This window comes from Rhinoraja longicauda, chromosome 1, assembly GCF_053455715.1.
Source record: "Rhinoraja longicauda isolate Sanriku21f chromosome 1, sRhiLon1.1, whole genome shotgun sequence".
NCBI lineage: Eukaryota > Metazoa > Chordata > Chondrichthyes > Rajiformes > Arhynchobatidae > Rhinoraja > Rhinoraja longicauda.
Window position 1 is genome coordinate 38,380,001 of NC_135953.1, and position 23,295 is coordinate 38,403,295.

The 23,295-nt window shown below is 41.9% G+C and overlaps 1 protein-coding gene across 2 annotated transcripts in view; it reads left to right on the forward strand.

The window, feature by feature from the left end:
• LOC144590853 (talin-1) overlaps positions 1–23,295 on the forward strand; it is a 214,388-nt gene that overhangs the window by 67,205 nt on the left and 123,888 nt on the right. For both annotated transcript variants that reach the window (XM_078395257.1, XM_078395318.1), the window contains exon 2: positions 430–507. The gene's annotated coding sequence lies outside the window, so the exon portion shown is untranslated. The remainder of the gene's footprint in view (positions 1–429; positions 508–23,295) is intronic.

Consider the following 23,295-nt stretch of genomic DNA (forward strand, 5'->3'; position numbering starts at 1 on the left):
GTATAGTCTTTTTGCTGACTGCATAGCATGTAACAAAATACTTTTCACTGTACCTCCGGACACATGACAATAATAATCGAAACAAAACAAAAATTGAATGGCATTTTCATATCGGTCAGACATTCTCTATTGAAAAATACCAAAAACCTAACGAAAGTAGAAAGCACGGCATTATTTGAGGTGTATTTTGAGCAAAAACTGACCATCACTTTGTGGAGGTTAATAATGTCGATTGCAACAACTTAGTTATCATTGCGATATCATTAGGTGATAATTATTATGCAAGCTGCTCTTCAGTCACCATTTCAACTAAGTATGAACATTGCACTTTATTTTTTCATGGGCATTAAAAATGGCATTTGATAGTGTGCAATTCCAATTGGAAAAGGAGCCACTGAAAGTTTAATTTATCTCTACTTTTTTGCTCAGATATAAAGCTGGAGAGGACTGTCTTCTTGATCAGACGTGTGGAAGCTGTGAAAACTCTCTCCTTATCCACTTTATTGGGTAAGACTGCATGCCATTGGTGTTTTTAGTGAAGCTCCTGCTCCGAGTGAACATGTTTTTCTTTTAGATTTGCGCTTCATTCTTTTAGTGCTGCATTGACCCACAGAACTTTATTTTCAAAATGTTCTTAAAAGTTGCAGTTCCTTTTTTATCTATTCTATCCGCATGGTGAATGTGATTTTTATTTTGCTGAGATGTCTAGATACAATTGAATTGCTTTTAGGGCTGGGGTATATTTAAGTTCATTGTGTGTTCATGAACTGTATTGGATAGTTGCGGGCTGTGCTTGCTTTGCAACAATACAATCCTTGTCACAGACTATCTGGAACATTGAGTTTGCACCAACCGCTCAAACCATAGTTTTGGGTGCTGCCTTGTCTATGAGCCACTACCTTGTAGGTAATATCTTAATGCCTTAGTGAAAGAGATGAGAAAGATGCTTTCTAGCCAAATGGAGTCACTTTTGTGAAAACATTATTAATTTTGTAGAGGAGTAACTAAACTTCAACCTCCAAGATGTAGCCAGTGATTCATTATTAAATGCACTGGAGACTGGAATTATTTTTCATAATATAACAAATGATCCATCTATTCATCCCAACCACACCGTGCCCTTCCCTATTTTCTCATGTGGGGCTAAAAGCAGAATATTTGGTCTCTTTTATACAAAGACTTACACTGTATACTCTTTGTATTTTAAGTGTTAAAACATTGCTTTATATAGTTTCTGAGATGGGGCTGTTTTTGTTGCTAAGCTTCTGCATTTTGTGTGCTTCTCTAACTGAAGGGTGTGAACTTCCTGAATTGATACAGCTGCATGTCAGTAAAGAATGGCTAAATGAGCAATCTGTTTTGAATTTGTGCAATAAGTTCACTTTTTTGGTTTTGTTAGGGTCACACAGCATGGAATCGGGCCCTTTGGCCCAATTTGTCCATGCCAACCAAGATGCCCCATCTAAGTTAGGCCCTTGAGTCCTGGCAACGTCCTCATAAAATTGCTCTGCACTCTTTCCAGCTTAATCTCATCCTTCATATAGCTGGGTGACCAAAATTGAACATGATACATCAAATGTGGCCTCACCAGTATCCTCTATAACTGTTAAATAACTTCTAATTTTCTAATATTCAATCCTGCTGATTTATGCCATGGTAAATATGCTAGTGATTATTCTGTTGGTACGCTGATTTAATGTACAGCAAGTGAGAGTGTATTTGATATTTAAATAGAGTCATGAAGCACAAAGGGGCCAGTTGACTCTTCTGCCCATCTACTCTGATCCCATTTGCCCCTATTAGCACCTCATGCTTTGAGTTCAAATTTAGTTTATTGTTACATCTACCGAGGTACAGTGAAAATCTTTTGTAGCGTGCTAACCAGTCAGTGGAAATATGATTACAATCGAGCCATTCACCGTGTACCATACATCAGTCACAAGGAGCTACGCCGAATCAGGTGTGGTTGTAGGGATACAAAATTCCTCCTGTGTGAGTCTCCATGGCTTCATCTTTATTTACGATATGATACGATACGATAAAACTTTATTCATCCCCGGAGCGAAATTGGTCTGCCGGCAGTCACAACGCACAAGGTACACAAAAACTTAAAAATGAAAACAAAAAGAAAAAGACAAGCAACTGTTGTCTGGCTGCCATATACATATCATATCATATATATACAGCGCGGAAACAGGCCTTTTCGGCCCACCAAGTCCGCGACACCCAGCGATCCCCACACACTAACATTATTAACACTATCCTACACACACTAGGGACAATTTTTACATTTACCCAGTCAATTAACCTACATACCTGTACGTCTTTGGAGTGTGGGAGGAAACCGAAGATCTCGGAGAAAACCCACGCAGGTCACGGGGAGAACGTACAAACTCCTATACACAGTGCCTTCACTGGAACAAACATAGACAGACTTATCCTCTGGGCAGAGGATTCTAAACTAGAGTGCGCCCCCCTCACCCACACCGGGTCCCCATTGTTCTTCACGGCGGTTCCCCCACGCCGGGTCTTTATTTTAAGGTATTTATGCGCTACCTTTAGCTCAGCAAACATTCCAAGTAACTTCAGAGGAATATTGAGCTAAATTTATTGCCAAGACACAGCGGGACACTGACTAGATGACAAGAAAGAAAATTTAAATCCTGTTTTAAGGGAGGATCCAGGTGAAGACGTGACAGCCTGAAATGTTATCTCTGTTCCTCTTTGCACAGATGTTACCCAAGCTTGCCCGAGGAAATTGGGGTGATAAGATAGCATGTATTAGCAAACAAAAAGCAAGGAAAGAATAAATGTGTCCTATTTAGTTTGGGAAATTATACCAATAGAGTAATGCAGAGATTGATGCTGGGACCCCAGCTCTTTGCAATCCGTATCAATGAATTGGATAAAGGTTTCAAATGTGATGTATCTAAATTGGCTGATGTTACAAAACTGTGTTGCGGTGGGGGCTGAGAAGAATGCAGAGGGTCTTAAAGAGAAAATAGGCAACTTTAAATGTGTGGGTGAGGACATGGCAGATACATATGTGAAATCATTCACTTTGGTAGATTTGAAGGCTGTTGGTGTTCAGAAGGACTTGGTTGTCCTTGTACATTATTCATTGTAAGTTATCATACAGGCGCTGCAAGGAATCACGAAGGCAAAAACCAGCCTTTTTTGTAAAAGTGAAGACATCTTATTAAAACAGTATAGTGCCCGGACAGAATGGAATATTATATATAGGTCTGATGTTCTTTCCCATGAAAGAATATGCATTACAGAGTGTGACGAATCCGATTGCAGTCTGAAGAACTGTCTTGACCTGAAATATTGCCTATTCATGTTCTCCAGAGATATTGCCTGACCTATTGAGTTACTCCAGCAATCTGTCTTTTTAAAAAGATCAGATTGATTATTTGAGTGGGTGATTAAACAGAGATTAAAAGATTAGTGCTAATTTTATGTATGTAATCTCCAGAACACTGAAAAAATCTGGTGTGTTCAATTTAATCTACAATGCTTTAGAGGAAGATAATCGGCAGTAGGGGGTCGTGGTCTCGCATCTGCTCATTCCCCATAAATGTCCACTCCCTTGTAATTAAAATAAACAATTGGTCTACATTAAATATCTACAATGATTCTGCTCCACAGCTTCCCAGGATAGGGAATTCCAGCATTCATCAGCATTTGAGAGAAGAAGCGCCCCACCATTGTTTGGTAGATGACTCTTTGTAATGGCAGTTTCTATGTCTTCTCAAAGTCCAACTTTGATAGCCATTACTCCTCGGGGATCGAATGGAGGTATAGCATACGCACACACCGCACTCTGAGATAACAAAAATGAATCTTCCAAATGCTGTTTCTTGATTAAATCGTCTTTATTAAAGTAGCACAAATTAAAAGAGTAATTCATAACTTTTCGTTCTTATCAACTGTTTCTTCTTCAAACAATACAGTACAAATCATGTAGTCGTTACCGTGTAGTCCTTGTGAGTGTGGCTGGCGCGAGTGTGGCAGTCGTGAGTGTGGTAAAAAACTGTATTCTCTCCATCCTCCGAGACTAAACTGACCCACAATCTATGTGGCTACGCTAGCCTCCTCCCATGTGGACACTCCCCATTACGTATCAAATCACACCCACAAGCATGCAAAAAAGACAGAAACTAGAAATATTAAACATAGCCATAATACAATGGCAGTAACTAAATTAAGCGTAAATGGCTCCTACACTCCTTTTTTATGAAACTTGTTCAAGCTTTCATCATAATGGGGAAAAAACCTCTCAGCAAACTCTGTCAAGCTTCCTCAAAATTGTTTTTGTAGTGTAATCTCTCATACTTAAACTTCTATGAATATTGGCTCAATCTTCCCTCAAAATTATTTATTCATTCCAGGAATTAACCCGATGAACCTTCTTTAAAGTGCATCCAATGTTAGTGTATTCCTTGTTAAATGAGACCAACATTGTGTGCACTACTCCAGGGCTCACCAATGCTCTGTAGAGTATCATATCATCATATCATATATATACAGCCGGAAACAGGCCTTTTCGGCCCTCCAAGTCCGTGCCGCCCAGCGATCCCCGTACATTAACACTATCCTACACCCACTAGGGACAATTTTTACATTTACCCAGCCAATTAACCTACATACCTGTACGTCTTTGGAGTGTGGGAGGAAACCGAAGATCTCGGAGAAAACCCACGCAGGTCACGGGGAGAACGTACAAACTAGCGGCAAGATCTTTTGTATTGTACAGTATCATTGTTCCATTTGCTTTCCTACTTATTATATGCTAACGAGGGTGGCACAGTGGCGCAATGTTGGAGTTGCTGGTTTACAGTGCCAGAGACCCAGGTTCAATCCTGATCACAGCTGCTGTGTGTATGGAGTTTGTATGCACTCCCTGTGACCGCGTGGAATTTCTTCAGGTGGTCCGGTTTCCTCCCACACTTCAAAGATGTCCACGTTTGTAGGTTAATTGTCTTCTGTAAATTGTCCCTCGTGTGTAGGAATTCCTAGTACACAGGGTGATTGCCGGTTGGTGTGGACTCGGTAGGCCAAAGAGCCTGTTTCCGTGCTGAATCTAAACTTATCATACAGGCGCAGCAAGGAATTATGAAGGCAAACACTAGCCATTTATTGTAAAAGTGAAGACATCTTATTGAAACTGTATAGTACCCAGAGAGAGTGCATCTAGAATATTCTATACAGGTCTGATGTTCTTTCCCAAGAAAGAATATGAATGATAGAGTGTGACAAATAAGATTGCAGTCTGAAGAACTGTCAGAGATTAAAGGATTAGTGCACATTTTGAATCTCCAGAAAATTGTGAAAGAATATGGTGTAATCAATTTAATGTACAATGCTTTAGAGGAAGATAATTGGCAGTAGGACGTCATGTGGTCTCGCATCTCCTGCTCATTCCCCATAAATGTCCACTCCCTTGTAATTAAAATAAAACAATAGCTCTACATTGAATAAAAACAATGATTCGGCTCCACAGCTTTCCAGGGAATTCCAGCATTCATGAGCATTTGAGAGAAGAAGTTCCCCACCTTTGTTTGATGGATGACTCCTTATTTATGAAGCTTTGGTCACTTTGTTCAAGCTTTCATCACAATGGGAAATAATCTCTTAGCATACTCTGTCAAGCTCCCTCAAAATTGTTTTGTAATGTAACCACTCATACTTATAAAATCCAATGATCTCTCAAGTTTATTTATTCATTTCAGAAATCAACCTTAATGAACCTTCTGTAAAGTGCATCCAATGTTGGTGTATTCCTCCTTAAATGAGACCACAATGGTGTGCACTACTCCAGGTCTCGCCAGCACTCAGTAGAGTAGCGGCAAGACCTCCCTTTTTTGTGGTACCATTTGCTTTCCCAGTTATATGCTAATTAGGGTGGTGCAGGGGTGCACAATAGATAAGCTGGAGACACAAAAAGCTGGAGTAACTCTGTGGGCTTCTCTCCAGTTGTCAAAGTATCTTCGTTATTGGAGAATTAGAAAGTCTCAGTATCTCCTGTCTTAAATAGTACCAGATTGATCCCTGGGATGGCGGGACTTACATATGAGGAAAGACTAGATAGACTGGGCTTGTACTCGCTGGAATTTAGAAGACTGAGGGGGGATCTTATAGAAACATATAAAATTCTTAAGGGGTTGGAGAGGCTAGATGCGGGAAGATTGTTCCCGATGTTGGGGGAGTCCAGAACCAGGGGTCACAGCTTAAGGATAAGGGGGAAGTCTTTTAGGACCGAGATGAGAAAACATTTCTTCACACAGAGAGTGGTGAGTCTGCGGAATTCTCTGCCACAGAAGGTAGTTCATTGGCTATATTTAAGAGGGAGTTAGATGTGGCCCTTTTTGCTAAAGGGATCAGGGGGTATGGAGAGAAGGCTACTGAGCTGAATGATCAGCCATGATCATATTGAATGGCGGTGCAGGCTCGAAGGGCCGAATGGCCTACTCCTGCACCTATTTTCTATGTTTCTATGTTTCTAAGAAGTATTCCCAGTTTGTTGGTCCCACCAATTCTCTATCCAATAGCAGCAAGACTTCCATTTTTAATTCTTTTATCTCCTTTGCAACAGAAGTCTAAATGCTATTTGCCCCCCTAGATTATTTGCATGCTAACTTTATTGTGAATAAATGGGAATGTTCTTGATTCATATGTTCCCAAACGTTAAGGAGAAAATCAACAAGGTTTTTTTTTGGGGTGTAGAAAATGATGAGGGACAAGGCAATGGCTTAGAGCAAGGTGCCAAAGTGTAATCATGGTCGAGTGATCAGGGCAGCATCAGTGCTACTAAGTTGGATAAGACAGGTGATACGAAGTAATGGCATACGAGGAGTCGGTGATAAGAAGTAATGGCATGTGTGGAGTCTTCAACGGACAGGGAAGAGGGGCTTCAAATAAAACACATTATTCCACGGAGTCTTGACAGAGCGAATATTTCCTCTTGTAGAAGAACGTAGAATTTGGAAACGCTGTTTTAAAAAAAATAAACAAAGCTTGTCTGCTCGAGACAGAAAAGAGGTGCAATTTTTTAAATCTTTGCAGCTCTTCCTCAAAGTGTGGTGGAGCTAGACCCTGAATATTTTTAATGCAGTGGTTGATAGATGCTTGATAAGCAGGTTGTGAAAGTTTGTTGGAACTAAATGGGAATGTCGTGTTGAAGTTGGTTAGTTCAGCCGTAAGGCTGGCTTGGAGGGCCGATGGCTTACCCATGTGCCAAATTCATCTACCCTTTGACGCAGATTCCAGTTGCTTGGATTACGTTGTGATACAATACGATAGAACTTTATTTATCCCAGGAGGGAAATTGATCTGCCAACAGTCATAAAACACAAAATACATGAAACATGAAATTAAAGTATGGGGGGGAGGAGCTGTTTGTCCAAGATGCTCTGCTGGTTGAGGAGCATCCCCCCTCCGAGACCACCTCCCATGAATCCAACTCGGTCCCCAGGACAGAGCCAGCTTTCCCGATGAGTTTGTTAATCCATTTGGCATCCGTGGCTTTTGCCCTGCTGCCCCTGCACACGGCAGTAAAGAAGATGGCACTGGTTACCACCGACTGGTAGAACATCCGCAGCATCTCACTGCAGATGTTGAAGGAGCAGAGCCATCTCAAGAAGTACAGCCGGCTCTGTCCCTTCTTGTAAAGGGCCTCAGCGTTCCTGGACGAGTACAGTTTTCTGTCCAGGTACACTCCAAGGTATTTGTACTCCCTGGTAAACTACACATCCACACCATTGATGGAGACAGGACAGGACAGGGGTGTTCCTTTCCTCCTAAAGTCCACCATTAACTCATTAGTCCACACCACTCAACAAAGTTGTTGACTACATCTCTGAAAAGCCCCCCATTGCACAACATCATAACAGCACAGTGGAGGACCTGGATTTCATCCCCAATCCTGGACCAGCTTTTCTTGGCTGCCGGTTCCAGTTAGCCTTGTGATGCTTTGTCCGTTTTGAAGTGGGCAGGTAAACAAATAAGTCTGTTCACTTAACTGGGGACTTTTGTATTGGCAACAATACTCTTTTGTATGTTCTGACCAGTGCAGTGTTTGCTGCACTGAGATTTGAAATATCCCATTGTAGATGCCCATGTTAGAAAATGTCTTCTTTAATCTTCCATGATTTGCATTGCAAAATTCTAACCAGTTCATTATATTAATCTTAACTGGCTCACTTCTCAATTGAAAATCTATGAGTGGTGGTGTGCAGTAAATTTTAAGTGTGTAATATTACTGAAGAAACAATACAGCATATAATAGAACAAATATGGTGTTCAGGAGGGTACAATGAACAGTAGCATATTAAAATTCTTAAATCTGACGACTAGGATCATTTCATGACAGGAATTCTTTCTTGAAACTGACAGAAGCTTGTTGAGGTTGATACTGAAGAGTGACCATGGCATTCGGCCTTCTTTCGAGAGAAACTAGTATGGGAGTACTGAAATTCAGAGATGCTGGAAAGCATTGAGCTTGTTAGTGCCCTGTGTTAATATTGCTGCTTGGACTCTGTTCTGAGTGTAGTTTGTTTGATTGCGTGAGGGGGGGGGGGGGGGGGGGGGGGGTCAGAAATGAATCTATCAATATTTCTTTCACATCCTCACATTCTATGTCTCCCTCCACTTCTTCAACCCCCTCAAAACAAACCCCTTCCCTCTGCATTGGGCTTATCTTTTTTTCTGATTTTCTTTGGAGACTATTCCTGGGGAGGCAATGGCTAAGTTTGCTAAAGATGTAATAATTGTTTACAATTTATATTTGTGACTTTAAAAGTGAGGTTAAATTTGGCAATAGAAATGCTGGATATACTGTTCTAAATTGCTCTTAAGACTGGGTGAAAAAAAAAACGAGAGTAGAATCGGAGTTACTCAGTAGTATATACATATATGATGGTTAGCACCAGAATTGCACCTTCTGGCTAACTGTGGAGTAATTTCGCATGGAGTAACTCCACTAAGTTATTGTCATGTGCTTTTCTCCTGTACATCAAATCACAATTTTCAGATTAGGTGAGATTTTTTTAAATATGTGGATATCATAGATGTAATATATTCTGTCTCCTGATGACTTTTGCATACTTCACAGTGAATTAATTAGTAAAGTGGAATCGTTGTGGATATTGGGATTTTAGAAATGTTAGGTGTTTTCTTTCCTTGGAAAATCTGTTGTGATCGCAGAAAGAAGGTATAAAGACTGTATTACATTAACTATGGCACATAGTAATAATGCACCATTGTGAAAATGTTATGAAAAGTGGGATACAAGGGAATTTTCTCCCACGTTTCATTTATTATACAATGTCAAAGCTTTAGTGACCTCTAATCAGAATATTATAATTTGTTACTTGTTTCCCCACAATAAAAGATTTAGTTTGTAGTAATTTTCAATATTGGAACCCTGCTAAACTAACAAGGTGTTAAATATTTTGTACTTCATTTTTGTTTGTGGTTGGTGCTGAGTTATTTTGGCAGTTTCCTCTTTGGCTCTTTCTGCACAAATGGCAATGGTGCTAAAATAAATTACCGGATTGATTAGGACTGGTGATTGCTCAGATCATTTGAAATAGATTTTGCCGGACTCTATCTTTAATAGACCCAGAACGCTTAATTTCCTGTTGCAATGGTCGTTGGCACAGTTGCACATCCAAAACTGCCATACCTTTGTGTATTATCAAATTAAAAAAACATAGATTTTCATTCTGCATCTTTTAAGAGTTCAATAATTTGTACTTGGTCACTTTTGTGAATTAAGCATGCAGGAAAGAAAATATTAAATGACTCTTTCTCCTGCCTTCACTTTTGAATTTGCCCCATGTTGTCTGACATTTCACAGACTGTCTATTGGGTTTGAGGGTGACCTGCTTTCTGCCAGGTTTTGTGGGTTCTAATGTGACGGATGAGGCCATTGTGGGGATCACATAATCCGTTCCCGATGGGGCAGGCAGCGTCTGCAGAGAAGTGGGCAATTGGCGAAGCGATGCGCTACTTCTACCATTCACACGGGGTCTCTGTGTTTTTGATGCATGGACTCGATGTTCTCAGTACCAGCCTGAACTGTGATGCTCCACTCTGAGCAGTCGTGCCCCAAGTTTTCCCAAGAGTTGGAGAGGTTGTTGTTTTTATTTCAAGTGCATTGGGGATCTGGAACTTCATCTAAAAGAGTGGTGGCAGCAGAAATCTTCATCACGGTAAAGAGTATATGGGTGAGCCGTGATCTGTGGCAAGCTCTTGGTAGAATGGATCAAATATTGGGGGAAATTTTAAAAAAGTCAAAAAAATATTGTTTGCTGACATTGACATAATGGCCCTGTTTTATTCTGCCGATTTTTGAGTATTTGTGTTCCTATTTTTTGTGCTAAGATGTAGTTCCTCATTAACTCGTTCAATTGCACACAATTGCCTGGCATCTACAATCCCTGCTATTTGTCAAACTCTCTTAAACTTGCATGTCAGCAAATCATGAATTTATGTTTCCTATGTCCAAGACCAAATTGTCTATGTATATCGAGTGCCTATTAAAAATACACGTGGAATCCCAACTTTATCTAGTTGGTCAATTCAAAACTAAATATAAATACTGGATGCTCGAGGGATGAGATAATTTAGAAATACATTTTGATCAGGAGGCATGGCATTTTACATTTAAAAGCTTCAGAAAGTAATAATTTGTACCAAATATTACTTTTATAAGCCTGATTTAACTGTGGTTTCGAACTTGAGATTAATTTTAAAACCACCATGATATCTATTTAATACCAGAGAAGTTCAGTACTTTAAAAATGGAACTGAAATAATTATCAAGAGTAAGGTCATCACTTTTGGAAGGGTGCTGTCGATGTTTTGTGTTTGGATATTACTTTGATACAAATGCTCTCTTGCTTCATTTTGTTGTGTGCGTATGGCATGTGACAGCAGAATCTCTTAAGAAAAATTGCAGTTTACCTGTTGGCCAAATTCTGTCTGCCTTAAACTGTTGTAATGGTGGGGGACTGGTAGCTGCAACAGTAACTGAATTGTAAAGTGTCAACCAGGATTCTTGGATTTCAATTTATTCACAAAATGCTGGAGTAACTCAGCAGGTCGGGCAGCATCTCGGGAGAGAAGGAATGGGTGACGTTTCGGGTCGAGACCCTTCTTCAGACTGATGTCAGGGGGGCGGGACAAAGGAAAGATATAGGTGGAGACAGGAAGATAGAGGGAGATCTGGGAAGGGGGAGGGGAAGGGAGGGACAGAGGGACTATCTAAAGTTGGAGAAGTCGACGTTCATACCACTGGGCTGCAAACTGCCCAGGCGAAATATGAGGTGCTGTTCCTCCAATTTCCGGTGGGCCTCACTATGGCACTGGAGGAGGCCCATGACAGAAAGGTCAGACTGGGAATGGGAGGGGGAGTTGAAGTGCTCGGCCACCGGGAGATCAGTTTTGTTAATGTGGACCGAGCGCAGGTGTTCAGCGAAGCGATCGCCGAGCTTGCGCTTGGTTTCGCCGATGTAAATGAGTTGACATCTAGAGCACCGGATGCAATAGATGAGGTTGGAGGAGGTGCAGGTGAACCTTTGTCTCACCTGGAAAGACTGTTTGGGTCCTTGGATGGAGTTGAGGGGGGAGGTAAAGGGACAGGTGTTGCATCACGTGCGGTTGCAGGGGAAAGTGCCCGGGGTTGGGGTGGTTTGGGTAGGAAGGGACGAGTGGACCAGGGAGTTATGGAGGGAACGGTCTCTGCGGAACGCAGAGAGGGGAGGGGATGGGAAGATATGGCCAGTGGTGGGGTCCCGTTGTAGGTGACGGAAATGTCGGTGGATGATATGTTGGTACTTGAATTTCAATCCATGTGTCAAATAACGTTGAGTTTAATTTTCTCTTGGGTGCCTGCCAATATTGTTTGAGGGATTTAAGGGCAGGCTGGCTGAATGTTTGCCCTAAAAAATGATTTTTATCTCCAAAATTCACAATCCCCATCACAGTTGACTCAAAAATAAAGTGCAGCTCAAGTTATGAATTTACTATTTATTGGTTTGTATGAACTTCTCCCTATGTTTAAGCCTACAATATCAGCTGTGAACTGTTCACGGAAGTGATTTGTATAAACTTTCCCATGACATTGGGGACTTTGCAAATGACACTCTGCCTCCTATGCCTCGACATGGAGTATGCATGCTGTCAAATTATCCTGGTTTAGTGGAGTGCACTGAACAGCACGCAAACCAAATTATAAGGCCAAGAAACATCCAGAGAATTATGCTTTGAGTATGCCCAAGCTAGACAGAGGCTTTGCATGCTGGTATATGAGTGGATCAAGACTGAATTGCACATTCACATCAGATATGGTTATTGTGCAGAAAACCACAATTCACACATCACTCTGTGACCTTTTGCAGTGACCTGATGGAGCATTTAGGCACCCTCAGCTTCCGTTTGCAGTTTGAAGGTTGGTGGCATTGTAACTGGATGTTGGATTTTCCTAGAAGAGGAGGAGGGCTTGAGAGTTTTCTAATTTAAAAAAAAAACACACATTTTTCTGAGGGTATATTGAAAACGTTGTTATTTTCTTTGTAGCTTTCCAAAATAGGTCAATGCTGCCTTTTGATGCACTGAAGTTTGAAACTGGGCTGTAATTTAGATTCATCATTTGTATAATGTATCTTCAACTGTATCTTCACCGGGTGGTGCCAGCAGTCTATTTGTCCTTTCCTTCTTTATTGTTTGTTTGTATGTGTTAAATGTATGTTTTTAGTGTTCTTTAGCTTGTTTTATGTGGGGGGTGGGGGGAGTTGGGGGAAACTTCTAATCTCTTACCTCGACGGAGATGCGATTTTTTTTCCCCGTATCGTATCTCCGTCCGCACTGCAGCCTAACGTCGCGGAGCTGGCTGCCTTTACTGGAGACCGACTTCGAGAGCTCCACCACGGGAGCCTGTGGACGTAACATCACGGAGCCCGCGATCCCTGTCGGGGATCGACTTTGGGGTTCCAACTGCAGGAGCGTGCAGACTTTAACATCGTGGAGCTCGCGGTCCCTGGTTAGAGACCGACTTCGGGAACTTCAAGCCGCAGGAGCTTCAACCGCTCCGACGCGGGGGCCTTCGATCGCCCCTACGCGGGGGGCCTTCGACCGCCGGCTGCGTGAGCTTCAATGGCCCTGACTGCGGATGGTTCGACTGCCCCGACTGCGGGAGAATAAAAGAGGAAGAGGGTTGGACTTTATTGCCTTCCATCACAGTGCGGAACATGGGGAATCTGCTGTGGTGGATGTTTATGTTAACTTTTATGTAGTTGTGTGTCTTGTTGCTTTTTTTTTTAGGATGGCTGTATGGTAATTCGAATTTCACAGTACCTAAATTGGTACATGTGACATTAAACTGACCTCAAAACAGTAAAATCCTTTCATGGCTAAAGATGCAGCAAAATATGTTTATTGAGTTCTTCTCTGAAGTTATACTTAATAATTAGATATTAGTTTTTAACCTGCAAACAACAAAAATGATGGCATTGACTTTATCTGTTTGGGTTAATTGTTGCTAATCTAATCTAGAACTGCCCCAAGGTAAACTATTTGCAAAATCACCAAGACCTTCACTAGAAAGAGGCTCGTTAGAACATAGAACAGTACAACACTAGAATAGGCACTTGGCCCACAATGTCTGTGCTGAACATGATTTCAAGACCAACCCTTATCTGCCTTCACATTACGCATTCCCTGCATTTCCATATGCCTATTCAAAACCTCCAGCTTCAGGAGCAGTTTCTTCGCAGCTGTTATCAGGCAACAGAACTATCCTACCAATAACTAGAGAGCAGTCCTGAGCTTTTATCTACCTCATTGGAGACCCTTGGACGATCTTTGACTTTTGGACTTTTATCTTGCACTAAATGTTGTTCCCTTTATCCTGTATCTGCACACTGAGAATGACAGTGTCAATTAAAACAGGTGAGAAGAAACTTTTTCACCCAGAGAGTTGTGAATTTGTGAAATTCTCTGCCACAGAGGGCAGTGGAAGCCAAATCACTGGATGGATTTAAGAGAGAGTGAGATAGAGCTCTAGGGGCTGGTGGAATCAAGGGATATGGGGAGAAGGCAGGCACGGGTTATTGAATGGGGACGATCAGCCATGATCACAATGAATGGCGGTGCTGGCTCGAATGGCCGAATGGCCTCCTCCTGCACCTATTTTCTATGTTTCTATGACTCCACTGTAATCGTATATGGTCTTTCTGATGCCTGGTTAGCACATAATAAAAGGCTTTCACTGTACCTTGGTACATGTGACAATAAACTAAACTAAACCAAACTATGATCATCACTGAAGTGCTCTAAACTTGGAACGTAATGATGTACGAAGGACAGCTTCCACTCCTTTAAAAAGTCCTGCTTTGCCTCCCCGAGGGCCAAACTCGCTCTTATGGGTCACTTCACCACCAAAAATAAACAAATCATCTGGAAAGGTGTGATTGGCGAGGAGGGAGTAGAGAAAGGCAACTTCAGAAGAAGTGTCCTGCTGACAAACTATTTGGAGTATGGCCTTGTTAAAACCAACACCTTATTTCATCAGAGGGATGTGTACAAGACCTCATAGCAGCACCCACCGTCTGGATATGATCAGCCATGATCACATTGAATGGCGGTGCTGGCTCGAAGGGCCAAATGGCCTACTCCTGCACCTATTGTCTATTGGTAATGATACATCATTGCCGGAGCAAAAGGCCATGAATTTTTATGCATCATCAATACCTGTCATGGTCTGAGTGACTTTAAGACTAACCACTGCCTCATCTACTTGTTATCTTAATCAGCCTGATCCTAATAGAATGACGACAATGGAAAGATGATCAATACAGAAGGGTTCAAGGTCCCATGATGAGAGCTCTTCTCGGACAGTGCTTCGGAGTCAATCTGATGACAGCCAACTAACAGGACCCACTGTTCACATCCTACTGTGATGTCCACTGTAGTATGCCATGTGTACTTGAGTGTCTAAAGGTCTCAAATGTGATAATCGTATCTGGAAGTATGACATCTGGAAGTATGATGTTGTGGCGATCAGTGAAACATGGTTGCAGGAGGGTTGCGATTGGCAATTAAATATTCCAGGATTTCATTGTTTCAGATGTGATAGAATCGGAGGGGCAAGAGGTGGGGGTGTTGCATTGCTTGTCAGGGAGGATATCACAGTAGTGCTTTGGCAGGACAGACTAGAAGGCTCGATTAAGGAGGCTGTTTGGGTGGAACTCAGAAATGAGAAAGGTTCAGCAACACTTATAGGGGTGTATTATAGACCGCCAAATAGGGAACGAGAATTGGAAGAGCAAATATGTAAGGAGATAGCAGATATTAGTAGTAAGCACAGAGTGGTGATTGTGGGTGATTTCAATTTTCCGTATATAGACTGGGAATCACATTCTGTTAAAGGGCTGGATGGTTTGGAGTTTGTAAAATGTGTGCAGGATAGTTTTTTTGCAGCAATACGTAGAGGTGCCTACCAGAGAAGGGGCAGTGTTGGACCTCCTGTTAGGAAATGAGATGGGTCAGGTGACGGAGGTATGTGTTGAGGAGCACTTTGGGTCTAGTGATCATAATGCCATTAGTTTCAATATCATTATGGAGAAGGTCAAATCTGGACCAAGGGTTGAGATTTTGGATTGGAGAAAGGCTAATTTTGAGGAGATGAGAAAGGATTTAAAAGGAGTGAAATGGAAATTGTTGTTTTATGACAAGGATATAATAGAGAAATGGAGGATATTTAAAGGTGAAATTTTGAGAGTACAGAGTCTTTATGTCCCTGTTCGGTGGAAAGGAAAGAATAATAATTTGAAAGAGCCATGGTTTTCCAGGGAAATTGGACACTTGGTTCGGAAAAAGAGGGAGATATACAATAAATATAAGCGGCAGGGAGTAAATGAGGTTCTTGAGGAATATAAAGAATGTAAAAGGAATCTTAAAAAGGAAATTAGAAAAGCGAAAAAAAGATATGAGGCTGCTTTGGCAAGTAATGTAAAAGTAAACCCCAAGGGGTTCTACAGATATGTCAATAGCAAAAGGATAGTGAGGGATAAAATTGGTCCATTAGAGAGTCAGTGGACAGCTATGTGCTGAGCCGGAAGAAATGGGGGAGATATTAAACAATTTCTTTTCTTCGGTATTTACCGAGGAGAAGGATATTGAATTATGTGAGGTAAGCGAAACAAGTAGAGTAGTGATGGAAATTAGGAGGATTAAAGAAGAGGAGGTACGGACACTTTTGAAGAATATAAAAGTGGATAAGTCTCCAGGTCCTGATAGGATATTCCCTAGGACATTGAGGGAAGTTAGTGCAGAAATAGCAGGGGCTATGACGGAAATATTTCAAACGTCATTAGAAACAGGGATGGTGCCGGAAGATTGGTGCATTGTGCATGTTGTGCCTTTGTTTAAAAAAGGTTCTAAAAGTAAACCTAGCAATTATAGACCTATTAGTTTGACGTCTGTGGTGGGAAAATTAATGGAAAAGATACTTAGGGACAATATATATAATTATTTGGATAATCAAGGCCTGATTAGAAACAGTCAACATGGATTTGTGCCTGGAAGGTCATGTTTGACTAATCTTCTTGAATTTTTTGAAGAGGTTACCAGGGAAATTGATAAGGGCAAGGCTGTGGATGTTGTCTATATGGACTTCAGTAAGGCATTTGACAAGGTTCCACATGGAAGGTTGATTAAGAAGGTTAAATCGTTGGGTATTAATAGTGAGGTTGCAAGATGGATTCAACAATGGCTGAATGGGAGATACCAGAGGGTAACGGTTGACAATTGTATGTCAGGTTGGAGGCCAGTGTCTAGTGGAGTGCCCCAAGGATCTGTGTTGGGTCCACTGTTGTTTGTCATTTACATTAATGATCTGGATGATGGTGTGGCAAATTGGATTAGTAAATATGCAGATGATACTAAGATAGGTGGAGTAGTTGATAGTGAGGTAGATTTTCAAAGTCTACAGAGAGACTTGGGCCTTTTGGAAGGGTGGGCTGAAAGATGGCAGATGGAGTTTAATGCTGATAAGTGTGAGGTGCTGCATTTTGGTAGGACAAATCAAAATAGGACGTACAGGGTAAATGGTAGGGAATTGAGGAATGCAGTGGAACAGAGGGATCTGGGAATAACTGTGCATTGTTCCCTGAAGGTGGAATCTCATGTGGATAGGGTGGTGAAGAAGGCGTTTGGTATGCTTGCCTTTATAAATCAGAGCATTGAGTATAGAAGTTTGGATGTAATGTTGAAATTGTACAGGGCATTGGTGAGGCCAAATCTGGAGTATGGTGTGCAGTTCTGGTCGCCAAATTATAGGAAGGATGTCGACAAAATGGAGAGGGTACAGAGGAGATTTACTAGAATGTTGCCTGGGTTTCAGCACTTAGGCTACAGAGAGAGGTTGAACAGGTTGGGTCTTTATTCTTTGGAGCGTAGAAGGTTGAGGGGGGACTTGATAGAGGTTTTTAAAATTTTGAGAGGGACGGACAGAGTTGACGTGGGTAGGCTTTTCCCTTTGAGAGTGGGGAAGATTCCAACAAGGGGACATAGCTTCAGAATTGAGGGACAAAGGTTTAGGGGTAACATGAGGGGGAACTTCTTTACTCAGAGGGTTGTGGCTGTATGGAATGGGCTTCCGGTGGAAGTGGTGGAGGCTGGCTCGATTTTATTATTTAAGAGTAAATTGGATAGGTATATGGATAGGAGGGGATTGGAGGGTTATGGTCTGAGTGCAGGTAGATGAGACTAGGTCAGGGAGAATGGTCGGCGTGGACTGGTAGGGCCGGACAGGCCTGTTTCCATGCTGTAGTTGTTATATGTTATATGTTATATGTATCCGATTTCACCACCACCTCTTGCACCACATGCCAGATAGCAACCACTCTGTGTAAAAACAAAATTACCCCTAAGATCCCCTTTGAACCACCTACCCCTTGCCTTAACATAATGCCCTTTTGTTTTCGATAGCCCTACCATGGGAAAAAGATAACTATCTATCTACGCCTTTCATAATCTTGTACACTTTGTTTCAGGTCAGCACTCGGCCTTCTATGCTGCAGGTGAAACAAGCCCAGCCCAAGATGTTCAGTAGCCCACAAAACCCGAAACGTCACCCATTTCTTCTCTTGTCCCACTGAGTTACTCCAGCATTTTGTGTCTATCCCAGCCTATCCAATCTCTCTCCATAACTAAAATCCTCCAATCCAGGCAACGTGCCAGTAAAGTTTTTTGTTCACTCTTCACAGAACAACCACATACTTTCTAGAGCGTAACAACCAAAACCGTACATGATACTCTAAGTAACCAGTATTATGTGAAGTCTCAACAATGCCTTGGCATATGAAAGCAAGCTTGCCATATGCCTTCTCCAGCACTCTTGATCGGCATTGCCTCTTTCGGGCAACTATGAATTTGGACATCCTTGACTTTGCTGTTTGTTCACATCCTACCATTACCAGTATATGTTCTGATTCTATTTGACTTTATTTTAGAGATACAGCACGGAAACAGGCCCTTTGGCCCGCCGAATTATTGCCGACCATCGATCCTACCATTCACCACCACTGTTCTTCACACTAGGCACAATTTACAATTTCACCAAAGCCAATTAACCTACAAACCTGTACGTCTTTGGAGTGTGGGAGGAAACCAGAGGATCCAGAGAAAAATCACAGGGTCAACGTAAAAACTTTGTACAGACAGCACCCTTGGTTAGGATTGAACCCTGACTCTGGTGCTGTAAGGCAACAACTCTACCGTTGCACCTGTGTGCCGCCCCAATTTGATTTACGAAAATGCACCATCTTGTATGTTAGGATTAAATCAGCCAATGCTCCATTCACCTTTTCAACTGCTCTAGATCTTACTGTAACTTTAAACTTCCATCTTCACTACCACAATACCACCAATTATCATGTCATCTGCAAACATTCCTCCCTACATTTACCAAGCTGTTAATTTACATCATGAAAAGCAAAGGTCCAAACACTAACTCTCTTAGTTGCACAATTTTGAGATGGTATACTTGACTTTCACCTTCAAGAAAGAAGACTAGTCTAAAAGAAGACTCCATGCTGTCTGCCACAAGCAAAGTCATTGCTATCGTCCTCTTCAACAACCACACCCCAGAGGCTGAAGCAGTGGCCCCAAAATTATACTGTGGATGAATCATCCAGAGTCACAATGGGCATGATCTTCGCTTTACATCAACTTCCCACACACTTCAGGGAGAAGCATCAATTGCAATGCATAGTTTTTTTTTGTTTGTGCAAACAAACCATTTATTGATAGTGACTGCAGAGCATCCTCTTGCATTTAGCTGCCTGCACAGCATCATGCAGAACATGACATTAACCAACAACTGACCCCTTGCCTAAACTGCTGACTTCCTCCAGCACTTTGTGCTTTGCACAATGTCCCGGTATTGGCAGTTTCTTGTGTCTCCACTGACACAATGTCGGTGAGGCTGATGTCAAGCCAAGCTGCGCCATCACTAATGCCTCACAGACAAGTTTCTGTAAAAGAAGAGCTGATCTACAGGACAAATGAGAAACTGGTTCGAACTTTGTTGTCTCCACTCCAGAACCCTCTGGCTTTCAATGATCTTTAGTCCGTCACCTCTCAATTGGGAAGGATCGTTTAGGATAACATTGATAACCTATAGTCTATTGTGGGGAAGACACCACAACCCAGTATAACCATGTAAAGGAGTGTTTCACCATCACCATATATGCCACCTTCCGCATCGAGCTCCTCCAGCACCAACCTTGGCAGAGTCTGTAGTTGTTGTATTGTCCTCATCAGTTAAAACAAATCAACAAAGCTGTAATGGAAGCAAGTTGCCTTTGACTCTGAGGGCCTGCCAAAGAAAATAAAATGGAACTTTCACACATTTATGTATCACTTAGACTGTCTTAGTAACAGAGCTGATCTAGTGTAGTGATAAGATGGTACATCTCCATACTTGGGCATATGACAGTAAACTAGAGTTCTCTCAACCTGTTGCTGCAAAATGATGCTATTTGCAATTTGCTATTTGCTCATGTGAATTACTGAGTCTGGTTCTCATAATGTGAAAAGTATTTAATATTTGACGCCAGTGACACTCAGTGCTTTATCTGGTAGAGCCTCCGCCTCGCAGCGCCTGCAATCCTGATCTCAGGTGCTGTTCGTGTGGAGATTGCATGTTCTCCCTGTGACCGCATGGGTATCCTTTGGATGCTCCAGTTTCTTCCCCCTTTGAATCCCAAAGATGTGTGATTGTATATTAATTGACCTCTGTAAATTGCCCCTTGTGTGTAGGGAGTGGGTGCGAAAATGGGATAAGAGAGAACTAGTATGAATGGGTGATAGATGGTCGGCATGGACTCAATGGGCAGAATGGCCGGTTTCCATGCTGTATTGCTAAATGAAACATTCATTATGTTTCTTTGTATACCTGTGTAGAGGCACTGCATTTAAAAGTTAACTTACATGTGAATATTAATTCTGAAAGATTCTCAGTTTTATTTTTCAGAGTTTTCTAAGTTGCATGTTTAGTTTAGAGATACAGTGTGGAAACAGGCCATTTGACCCACCAAGTCCGCATCGACTAGCGATCCCCACACATTAACACTGCCCTGCACATAATTTAACATTTTGTACCAAGCAAATTAACCTACAAACGTACATCTTCAAAGTGCGGGAGGAAACCGAAGATCTCGGAGAAAATATACAAACTCCCTACAGACAAGCACCTGAATTCAGTATCGAACCTGAGTCTCTGGCGTTTTAAGGCAGTATCTCTACCGCTACGCCACCGTGCCGCCGTATCTGTTTGCATGGAACTGCTTTTATTTCTATTTGCTTTGTATGTTTCGGCCGGAAACATAGAATATAGGTGCAGGAATAGGCCATTCGGCGCTTCGAGCCAGCATATATAAGATAATTAGGGGATTGGACACATTAGAGGCAGGAAACATGTTCCCAATGTTGGGGGAGTCCAGAACAAGGGGCCACAGTTTAAGAATAAGGGGTAGGCCATTTAGAACGGAGATGAGGAAGAACTTTTTCAGTCAGAGAATGGTGAAGGTGTGGAATTCTCTGCCTCAGAAGGCAGTGGAGGCCAGTTCGTTGGATGCTTTCAAGAGAGAGCTGGATAGAGCTCTTAAGGATAGCGGAGTGAGGGGGTATGGGGAGAAGGCAGGAACGGGGTACTGATTGAGAGTGATCAGCCATGATCGCATTGAATGGCGGTGCTGGCTCGAAGGGCTGAATGGCCTACTCCTGCACCTATTGTCTATTGTCTATTGTCTATTGTCACTGCCATTCAGTATGATCATGGTTGATCATCCAGAATCAGTACCCCGTTCCTGCTTTCTCAATCATATCCCTTGATTCCGTTAGTTCTAAGAGCAATATCTAACTCTCTCTTGAAAACATCCAGTGAATTGGCTTCCACTGCCTTCTGTGGCAGAGAATTCCACAGATTCACAACTCTCTGGGTGAAAAGGTTTTTCTCATCTCATTCCTAAATGGCCTACCCCTTATTCTTAAACTGTGATCCCTGGTTCTGGATTCCCCCAACATCGGGAACATTTTTCCTGCATCTAGCCTGTCCAATCTTAAGAACCTTAAGAATTTTATATGTTTCTATAAGATCCCCTCTCATCCTAAATTCTAGTGAATAAAAGGCCAGTCGATCATTTATTTCTTCATATGTCAGTCCCGCCATCCCGGGAATTAACCTGGTGAACCTACACTGCGCTCCCTCAATAGCAAGAATGTCCTTCCTCGAATTAGGAGACCAAAACTGCACACAATACTCCAGGTGCGGTCTCACCAGGGCCCTGTACTGTAGTAAGACCTCTTTGCTCCTAAACTCAAATCTTCTCACAATGAAGGCCAACATGCCATTGGCTTTCTTCACTGCCTGCTGTACCTGCAAGCTTACTTTCAGTGACTGATGTACAAGGACACCCAGGTCTCGTTGCACCTCCCCTTTTCCTAATCTGACACCATTCTGATAATAATCCGTCCGCCTCCTTGTTCTTGCCACCAAAGTGGATAACCTCACCTTTATCCACATTATACTGCATCTGCCCACTCACCCAACCTATCCACGTCACCCTGCAGCCTCATAGCATCCTCCTCGTAGCTCACACTGCCACCCAGCTTTGTGTTGTGCATCTTGTTGCTTAAAAACCTTTGGGTAATTACTTGAGAATTTATTTAAAAAAACATAAAATTCCCTTCTCCCACTTCCACTACCCCAGCCTGCATACCTGGCTCCCAAAACTAGATATCTCCAGTACCATAAGTTAGCGGGCTGAAACCCCTAGATCACCTGCTTTTGAACAATAATTGATATCCAGTCCAAGGAATAGTTGAAATAAAAACAGAAAATGTCGAGGAAGGGAATCAGTAAACATACTATAAATATGCCTTTAATTATATACAGAGATGAAGGCTTGGGTTTACTGTTGGTCAGAAACCATTTCCTGAGGTTCACACTAAGTTCTGTGCAACATGCGACTAATAATATCTTTGCCTAATATTTCATGTGATTTCATGCCTGTTGTACTTCGTGGTCCGGTACCTGTTGTACCTTTAGTGACTCTGGACGGACCACAAGTACACGTGTATTAAAGGTTACATTGCTGGAGCTCAACTCCAGGCTACTTATTCCGTGGCCACCTGCATCCAGAGTGACCGCCTAATCACACCCATCACTTATATACACAGCCATACAAAGTAGTTCTTGGATACACAAAGTAGTCCCAGCAATATCACAACATCCCCCTTGTCTTATATATTACAACATCCCCCTTGTCTTATATAAAATTGTTTTCTTTACCATTCGAGGGCTAAAATATATTTAACAATAAAAACCAAAACACCATTGCTTTTTGCAAACAAAACCAATAACACAACTAAGCACAATTAAACACAATTGCTTTTTTCGCCATCATGGTGGTCACTCCTCTACGGAATTTCACCCATCGCCGGGTGGTCACTCATCTCCGTGTGGTCACTCATCTCCGGGTGGTCACTCCACAGATATATACATTTATACAAAAGCATTCCACCGAACAGGGACATAAAGACTCTGTACTCTCAAAATGTCACCTTTAAATGACCTCCATTTCTCTATTATATCCTTTTCATAAAACAAAATGTCCCATTTCATTCCTTTTAAATCCTTTCTCATCTCCTCAAAATTAGCCTTTCTCCAATCCAAAATCTCAACCCTTGGTCCAGATTTGACCTTCTCCATAATTATATTGA